This window comes from Sciurus vulgaris, assembly GCF_902686455.1.
Source record: "Sciurus vulgaris genome assembly, chromosome: 12".
Lineage (NCBI taxonomy): Eukaryota > Metazoa > Chordata > Mammalia > Rodentia > Sciuridae > Sciurus > Sciurus vulgaris.
In genome coordinates, this window is record NC_136473.1 from 58,108,126 (window position 1) to 58,117,730 (window position 9,605).

The window sequence follows — 9,605 nt, forward strand, 5'->3', positions numbered from 1 at the left end:
TGACACTTCACTTCTTAGTTCCGCATGGTGACTCTAAGATTCAAACAGTTCAGCTCAGTAATTGGAATGTTCAGACTTAGATAGCAATTAAATCTCTTGATTTAGCATTAACATTTCTCCCTCTCTGGGCTGGACGCCTGTAGTGGAAAAAGGACAAAATTGCTGTGTTCTCTACTTCTCAGCCTCTCCTCTTCACAGCTGTATTAGTTAACTTCCTGTAACTATGACAAAATACTGAAGGCAATTAATTTAGGAAAGGTTAATTTGGGCTCAGAGTTCTGGAGTTTCCAGTTCGAGATCAAGTGACCCCATGGCTTTGGGCTTCTGGTGGGGGCAATTATAGTGGGAGTGCATGGCAGAGCCAACCATTCCCCTCAGAAGCCAAAAAGTGAATAAGAGATGACTGGGAGAGAAAGAGACCATGTTCCACAATCCCCTTTGATATGAGCCCCCAATGATCTAAAACCTCCCACTAGCCCTTCTTAAAAGTTTCCACCGTTGCCCAACAGCCACATGCTGGGGAGCAAGTCTTTAACACATGGACCTTTGCAAAGGGGACATTATATCCATATTCAAAGCACTGAGCTATCCTACTTTCTAGCTGGTTTCAGGGAAAGTGAAGAAAGACAGGTGCTGGAAGATAGGGAAGGACTTCTCTGCACAGGTACCTGGTAAATGTGGCTCTTGTAGGCACATGACATTGGCTCTTTGGGTGCTTTCATTGACTTTCCAGGGGGTTCCGGCTGGGCCCATAAGATAGTGGCTCTCACTCATATCTGGTGCATGTCTGCTGTGGTTGTCATCTGTGCAGGTCTTAGTAATCAGGCATTCATCTGCTATTGGCTGCCCACTAGACAGCAGTCAAGAGGACCTCTTGTTGCTCTCACCTAGTCTACAAGAGTGGTATATTTTGGATAAAGGTTTGGTCCCCAATCCTTTAAAAGATTGGCTCTAATTGAAGGAAGTTAGATCACTGGGAGCATGCGTTGGAAGATATATTGGAATCCCAGTCCTTCCTATTTCTCAATCCTTGCTTCCCAGTCACCATGAGGTGAAGTTTCCTCTGCCACATCCTCCTACTATGATGTGCTGCCACACCATAGGCCTAAAAGCAATGAGGCCAAGTGACCATGGACTGAAACCTCTGAAACCAGGAACCAAAGTAAACCTTTCTTCTTTATTTATCTCACATATTTTGGTATAGCAATGGAAAGCTGATTAACACTTTTTTTTTTTTTTTTTTTGGCCTGATCATCTCTAGGATCTTAGCCAACTCCAACACAGCAGTGCTCTCCAACCTCCCTGCAAGGCAGTTACTCCTGAGTCTTTTCCAGAGGATGGGCTCACCCTGGTCTACCATACCCCCTACCGAGGGGTTACAGATCAACTCTCCAAGGAGAAGGAAAGGCTGGCTTCTTGGTTCAGGTTTTCTCTGATAACCTTCTTACAAAATGCTCCTTCCCCTCCACTCTGACCCCTTTTTAGATCCCTCACTTGGTTGAAGGCTTCAATAATCATGGAATTCTTTGCAGACTGCTTCCTTTACACAACTATTTTTGTTTTGTTTGGAGTTTTTGCAGTGCTGGGGATTTTCATATTTTTCCACAATAAGCCTGTATAAGCAGGTTAAAAAAAAAATCCTCTTAATGTGATTGGGAGGTCTGTTTTCCTACCATTCACTCACTGTCCCTGCTCTATACAACAGATGAGCACTGGCCTTGGGTCCCCTAAGTCTCTTCTTAGTTTACCCCTTGTTAAGGCCTAGATGCCTTCCACCAGGGGTAAAAGCACTGTGGTTGGAAAGAGGGCACCTCTCTCCAGAAGCAGCATCTTCAGACTCTTCAGGTTCCTTTACACAGGACAGGCTGTAAAGATTGGCTAGCCAGGGCCAGTGCTGGTCACCTCCAGGAAACCCATGGCCTTTACCCAGAACTCACCCCTGCAAGCCTGCTGCTGGCCTTGGTTTCTAAGGACACTTCCTCCCACCCCCACAAGCCTCGTCCCTGACAAAGTATAATTACTACTGGCAAGAGACAAAGGGCACTCATTTTTCTGCCTGAATCATTTCCAAAGGACTGCCTGTCATTTCTGACTGGGAAGTTGAGTTTTATAAAGGCAAAGTCCACTCCAAGGTGGGGAATGGGTGCACCCAGTCAGCTGATTAAAGAGAAGTGGGAGGCCAACTCTATATCAAGGGTCCCTGCTGAAAGAACTCTGTGAGGTTCTGGAACCTTGTGAGCTTGTCCATATTTGCTCTGATTTTCAACAGCTGCCCACTCCCTGCAGTGATTATCAGGAAAACTCCTGAGTTGAAAAAAGATCTATTTGTTTGCCTTCCATAACAGCTAGAAATAGGGAAGCAGGGGAGTCAGGGCCCCAATTCCTTAGCCCTTGGGTGGATGCTGGGCTCAGGGGCTCTCACAGGGTGGGGAGAGACCTGGGCCTGAGCAGGGGTAAGTCCAGAATGGAGTTCCCAGTGCAACCCCACTGATACTGCATTAAAATCCTACATCCTAAGTGAACTCCAGTTGGCTCATTTAAAACCCAGGACCTCTCCTGTCCTTTCCCCCTTGGATGATACATGGCACCCACATTTCCAGAGCAGCGGGAGTGGTGGGACACAGAGGCTTAATATACAGTGTGGTGAGGGATCCAAAGGGGTATCTGCTTTCCAAGGAGTGTGCTCACTATTCATTCTCCTCAGTGCCTTTGTGCTACACTCACAGTCCTTTTTCACCCTGAGTCAGGGAAGGGAAGCCCTTTGACTGACAGACACCATTAGTCCAGCATTGCTCAATAAAACTTGGATCCCTGAGGAAACAGACAGAAGTGGATGAGCCTGACTGTTCCCTTCACAGCCTCTGCATGTTCCGAAGGTGATCAAAGGGTGGCAAGTAGTAAATTGGCAGCATTTCCAGGCCAGGAGAAACACCTGGCAGCTGTCTCTAAAAGCCCTTTGCTCCATTGGTATTTCACCCCAAGGGCTCAGGGAGACCCAGGAGCATTTCAAGGTAAGATAAGCAAATAGATTCATTGTTCTATTCCTTTGATCCATCAAATTACTGGATTGAGAAAGCTATTTTATATCCATAAGCTTATAAACAATTCCTTCTCACTGTCGACAATAAAATCCTTATCCGGAAATGATTTTGTAGAAAATTGTGAAAAATATGTAAGTTTAAAAAACATCAAATGTATCCTGTTGTTTCTTATTTCAAGGAACCCTCATATGACCAAGACCTTGGGGGAAATTGCTCATGTTCAATGGAAAGCAAATACATTAATGGAGTGAAATTAAAGCAGCCGGGATCAGCCACTAACAGATAAGAACCTGAGCACACTGCTTACCCTGGCTTGCTTCATTTTCCCTGACTAGAGGACAGTGAGAGCTACCAATATTTGCAAGATTATTAACATTACATCTAAAGGTGAGGGGGAATCTTGAAACCTCAGCCAGTCCTTCTCTTGAAATAACTTCTCAATGCTGCCGTATGTTGGTTGTCGGTGGCTCAGCCCCTCAGTTCTGTTTCAGAATGAAATACAATGACACAGTAAGGTACAAGGACCTTGAATGGGAAAGCCAAAAGGAGGAAAGGAAGGTATAATGGGAAAACAGGGGATGGGAGTGGAATCCTGAGATTTTTTTTACTATTTTGTTTTGTGCTGCCAGTTTTTAATCTGTCCTTGAAGATTTTTTGATCCGAAGTTCTTACTAGATCATATCTATAGAACTGAGAAAGTATTTCATTTAGAGATTCCATGAATAAGCTGTGAAATCTGGGACATCTCAAATTTGGTGTGTGAAGTTTTGTTGCGTATGGAGTTGGTGATTTTAAAATATGTCTACAGATTCTTTAATAATTTTCTCCTCAAGGGTGGAAGCTAATTCTCCTACCCTTCAATGGAAGCTGAACTCAGGAACTTGCTTCTAGAAAACTCATAGAAGTCTTCCTCCTTGCCCTCTTTTTTGATAGCTTGCTCTGGGGGACACCAGCTACCCTGACCTCGATGTAAGTGAGCCATCTTGGAACTGGCTTCCAGTCCCAATGCTGTAGTTTGAATATTCCCCCAAAGACCCACATATTGAAGGCTTTGTTGGTAGTTTGTGGCACTATTGGAAGGTGGTGAAACTTTTAGGAGGTGGGGCCTAATGGGAGGAAGTTAGGTCATTGGGATATGCCCTTAAAGGGGAATGTGAGACCCCTCCTCCCACCCTCCTCTACATTCACTCTCTCTCTCTCTCTCTCTCTCTCTCTCTCTCTCTCTCTCTCTCTCTCTTGCGTGCGCACGCGTGTGCTGTTTCCTAATCTCCATGAAGTGAACAGACTTCCACCACAAACTGCTACCATGATATACTTTGCCACCATAGGCCTGAAAGCATTAGGGCTTAGCTACTGTGAACTGGAACCTCTGAAACTATGACTCAAAATAAACCTTCTCCTTTTAAATTGATGATCTTAGGTATTTTATCACAGAAATGGAAAGCTGGCTAACACACCTACTCTTTGAATCAGGGTGTCTCTGCCAACATATGGGGATGGATAATTTTCTCCTGTGGGGAGTTGTCCTGTACTTCAGGAGGTTGAACAGCATCCCTGGTCTCTGCTCATTGGATGTCAGTAATATACCCCTCTACTTGGTGATAATCAAAACTGTTTCTAGATACTGCTGAACATCTCCTGAGGGGGCAAAATCACTCCTAGCTGAGGGCCACTGCATTACTAGTTGTCTACAGCTGTGGGCAATGTCTTAACTTCAACCTCATGAGCCAGAATCATCCAACTAAATGGTTTGGGAATTCTTGACTCACAGGAACTGTAAGATAATAAGCCACTAAGTTCTTGGGGTGATTTATTATACAGTAATAAATTACCAGTTCAATAATGAGTTTGTGAATTTTTCAGAGGAAGAATCCTACCTTACTCCAGATTTTCAGGGACATCGGACCCTAAAAAGTTTGAGGATCCCAGATCTGGAACAGTTTTCCAGCTAAGCCAAAAAATCTTTTGTACAGCATCTTTGAGTGTTGGTCAAACACTGTTGGAATAGTTCCAATAATCCTATTTCATGTGGTCCCTCAGTTTGTTGTGAAATAGAAAAATTTGGTTTTGGTTTTCACTGAGCCAAAATCTGATACTTGAACTCCCATCTGTGTGGCAAGTAACCTGTGATTTTACAAATTCCCTTCCCAGCTCCCCAATCCCTATCAAAACCTAGCTTTTTACGGGCTAGAGATATAGCTTACGGTTGAGAGAGAGTGCTTGCCTAGCATGCATGAAACCCTGGGTTCAATCCCCAACACTGCAAGCAAAACAAGACAAAAAAAAAAAAAAAGTCTAGCTTTTCTCTGCCCTGCTTTTTTATTTTAAACATCCTTGTTAACTGAGTGAAATAATTCTTGCCACTCTGGAAGTATCAGCTTGCAAAATGTAGTTCATGTTCTACCCAGCACTTCTGGAATTAAGAGCATTAAACAAATCTGTTCTATGAGTGGTCCTGGTTATGTTCAAGGCTTTAGTCACAGGCAGTGCTTAGGTCATTGGGGGAAATGTCCTCAAAAGAGACTGTGGGCTGTGGTTGAAGATTTAATAGTTTGATCTGCTGTAAGTTCTTGCAATGATGTGCCAACCCCTCCAGAGGTCCAAATTAATGGGGCTGTCCAATCTTGGATTCAAACCTCCAGAAATGTGAGCCAAAATAATCTTTTTACTTCATAAATGTCTTGTGTCATATATTTTGTTATAGTGACAGAAGGCTGACCAATCGTGTGGACAATATTTAGAATTTTCTTCAATTTATTTAGAACTCCCACCAATTATTACTCACCTGGACTATTTCCCTGAAGGTATCTTCCATTGCTGTTAGCATCCAGAATGTTTTTCCTTTGCTTCTTTGATATAGGTTCATCCCTGTTCCTTCTAAAGGCAGCCATTGATGGTCAATACTACTTTCCAGAAACAAAATAAACACAAAAAGAGAGATCATAAAGGTATGGAGTTCACCTTTGTGGAACTCAACCAAGGATAGTACATAGGATATTGATTGAGAGGTTATGCAGTAGGAAGGGCTTATGTCAGGGTGATCAGCACAGCCTGCTCTCATTGGCTAGTGGTACTCTCAGAACAAGGGAAGGAAAGTCATTGAAGTACTGTGAAGGGCTGGGAATGTAGCTCAAAGGGAGAGCACTCACTTAGCATGCACAAGGCCCTGGGTTTCTTCCCCAGCACCACAAAACAAATAAAGTACTATAAAGAATTATATTTTTTCAAGAAAAATATTTTGAGACAATCTCATACATTACTGCTATTCAGGTTGCCTTTATATTAGGGTATGCATACTTTCATTCATTCTTCTTGTTAGAAAACAGAATAACAAAATAAAAGTATTTACTGAAAAAACAAAAAGTAATATAATGTAGAACTTCAGATGATTTATACTGTCTTTGATTATCCCCAGGATGGGTCTTTTTTTCATTTTATATTTATACATGTAAATTCTAATTAGTTATACATAACAGTAGAATGCATTTTGACATATCATGTATACATGGAATATAACTTCTCATTCTTCTGGTTGCAGGATGGATCTTAAACGAACAAAAGCAGTTGGTATGTTTATCTCTGTGTCCTTCTTTCAGACTGAGGTCCTGAGAGGCAGGGCCCAGGTCTTTGTATTCTTCCATCCTCATTGTACAGTTTGTACACTACACAAGAATGCTAGCTAGCCACAGGGGTAAATAAGGACTGAAATCTAGTATGCTCTTTCTCATCAAGGTTTGGCCCTTGAGGTTGTGCCTGACCCGAGGGGATGTACTTTTTTCTATTTTAATCTGATCTATAACTTTTCCTCATTCCCTAACAGTGCCCTTTGCTTTCTCTTCTGAGCATTGTGGGAACCCAAAATGCGTATGTCTAAAAAGGAAATGAAAAAAAAAAAAAAAAAAAAAAAAGAATGGGCACACAGTGCTTTTGATGAGGCTGAATAGGAGAGGCAGATTCTACTGTTTTCCAGGCCAAGAATCATTCCTCTCCTTCCCGGACCCTTTTTTTTTTTTTAACCCCCTGATTTCCATTCCCACTCATTGCAACTTAAAATTCTAAGGAGTTCAAGCTAGTGATTCTCAATCTTGGCTACACATTAGAATCACTTGGAAAGATTTTTAAAATTCCTATGCATGGTATGTTTGTCAGTTTTCTGTTACTGTGCCAAAATGCCTGAGATAATCAACTTCTAAGGAGGAAAAGTTTATTTTGGCTCATAGTTTTAGAGATTTTAGTCCATGATTTCTTGACCCTTTTGCTTATGAGCCTGTAGCAAGGCAAAACATTATGGCAGGAATGCATGGGGGAACAGAGCTGCTCACCTTGTGGCAGCAGAGAATTGAAGAGAGAGAGGTGTCAGGGCCCTAGTCTCCCTTCGAGAACATTCCACAAATGACCTAATGTCCTCCCATAGGCCCCACTTCTTCAAGGTTCCACCACCTCCCAATAACACTATGGACTGGTGACCAAACCTTCAACATACGGTCTTTTGGGGGACACTTATCCAAACCTTAGCACACAGGGCACCCAGAGCATCATCTACCCAATTAAAGTGGATGGCGAGGGGTAGACATTCAGGCATCAATGGTTTTCAATGATTCCTTGTACACTTGGCATCTGGTTGATAACCTGAAATCACTATTAGGTCGGTTATGCTGGCCCCATTTTCCTTGCTAGTGTATCCTGTTGGTGAGGAAAGCACATGGCCCAATGAAACTTGAGCAGAAGACTGCAGAAGGCTTTTGGAAAAGAGTTCCTCACTGATGGTCAGATAAGGACATTCTGATGTTTGGATGCCTAGACATACTGTAACCATCAGCCAGTGTGAGAGGCATTCTCCAAGGACATGATGATGTGGTGGGAGGCAGGGTGAAAAGAAAGAGGAGACCCAGGTCCCCAGTAACCTCCCCGCACTGCACATCACCAGCTTAAAACTGTCTTGCTTAGGATTATCATTACCTGAAGCAATATCATTTCTTTATTGTTTCAAGTCATTCAACTGAGGGTTCTGTTATTTACAGCAAAACAAAGATATAACTGAGCTGGATGTGGTGGTGCACACCTGTAACTCTGAAAGCTGAGAAAGGAGGATTGCAAGTTTGACTTAATGAGGGCCTAACCAACTTAGCAAGACCCTGTCTCAAAATAAAAAATTAAAAGGACTGGGGGTGCGACTCAGTGATTAAGTGTCCCTGGGCTTAATTCCTAGTACAAAAAAAATGCATACAACAAATATTTGTTGAATCAACTAGGGACAGAGGATTTATTTGGGCATAGAAGGTACAGACTTAATGACATTATGGTAGGTAATTCTCAAATGTAGTTCCCTAGCAGTTGCTACAAGTCAAATAATCCCTATCATTATGCTCAAAAAACAAGTCCATTATGGATGCAGTAGAATTTGACATGTGACTAATTGTTTTTAATGTTGAAAAATGCAAAGTGTTCCATTCAAACAAAAATGTATGGAAAAATCTTGAGAGTGACTAATAGAATCCTTGTGTGACTCATTTCAACATCAGTAATTTTAACATTTTTTCAATTAGTAAATGGCATCACATAGAAACTTAACTGAGAGAAAGACTATAAAAACGTGGTGCTTATGGTGCAGAGAATTTGGAGCTCTCATAATCCCTCTGAGCATTGCTCCTCACCAGTCATGTGACTACAGAAAGTTTCTTAAACTGTTGGTACATGGATAAGATAGGAATAATAACAGAACTTGTCTCAAAATATTGTGAGGATTGATGGAGAAAAGTGCAAGTAAAGTGTTAACTACTGACAAATACTAGTAGTAGGAATCTATGTTGACTACTGCTATTGTTTTAGTGGTTTGCTATAAAAAAAAATACCATAGATTGGGTGACTTACAAGGGACATTTATTTCTCCCATTTCTGGAGGCTGGGAAGCCCAAGATCAAGACACCAGCAGACTCAGATCAAGCCACCAGCAGACTCAGTATCTAGCAAAGGCCCGTTTCCTGATTCATAGATGGCACCTTCTCACTGTTATCACATGGTAGAAAGAGCAAAGCAGCTCTCTGGGGTCTCTTTTATAAGGGCACTAACTCTATTCAAGAGGGTTCCATCCCTATGACTTATCACCCCCGCAAAGCCCCACCTCCCACCATACTGGGATTTTCGGTTTCAATATATGAATTTGGGGGCGATATAAACATTCAGACCATAGCAATTATTATTATTATATAAATGCAAAATAACAATTGCCACAGGCATGCAAAATAATCTAAGGCCTAAAATCAAGCAGGTTAGGAAGAAGGGGAGAAAAATAACCAACAATTGCCAGCTAACAACCAAATAACCAAAGATGGTTACAATTAATATTTATGTGTATTTCTCTTTTTTAGGGGGTGGGTACCAGGGATTGAACTCAGGGACACTAAACCACTGAGCCACATCCCCAGCCCTGTTTTACATTTTATTTAGAGATAATGTCTTGCTGAGTTTCTTAGGGCCTCTCTTTTGCTGAGGCTGGCTTTGAACTTGTGATCTTCCTGCCTCAGTCTCCCAAGCCTCTGGGATTACAGGCATGTGCCACTGTGC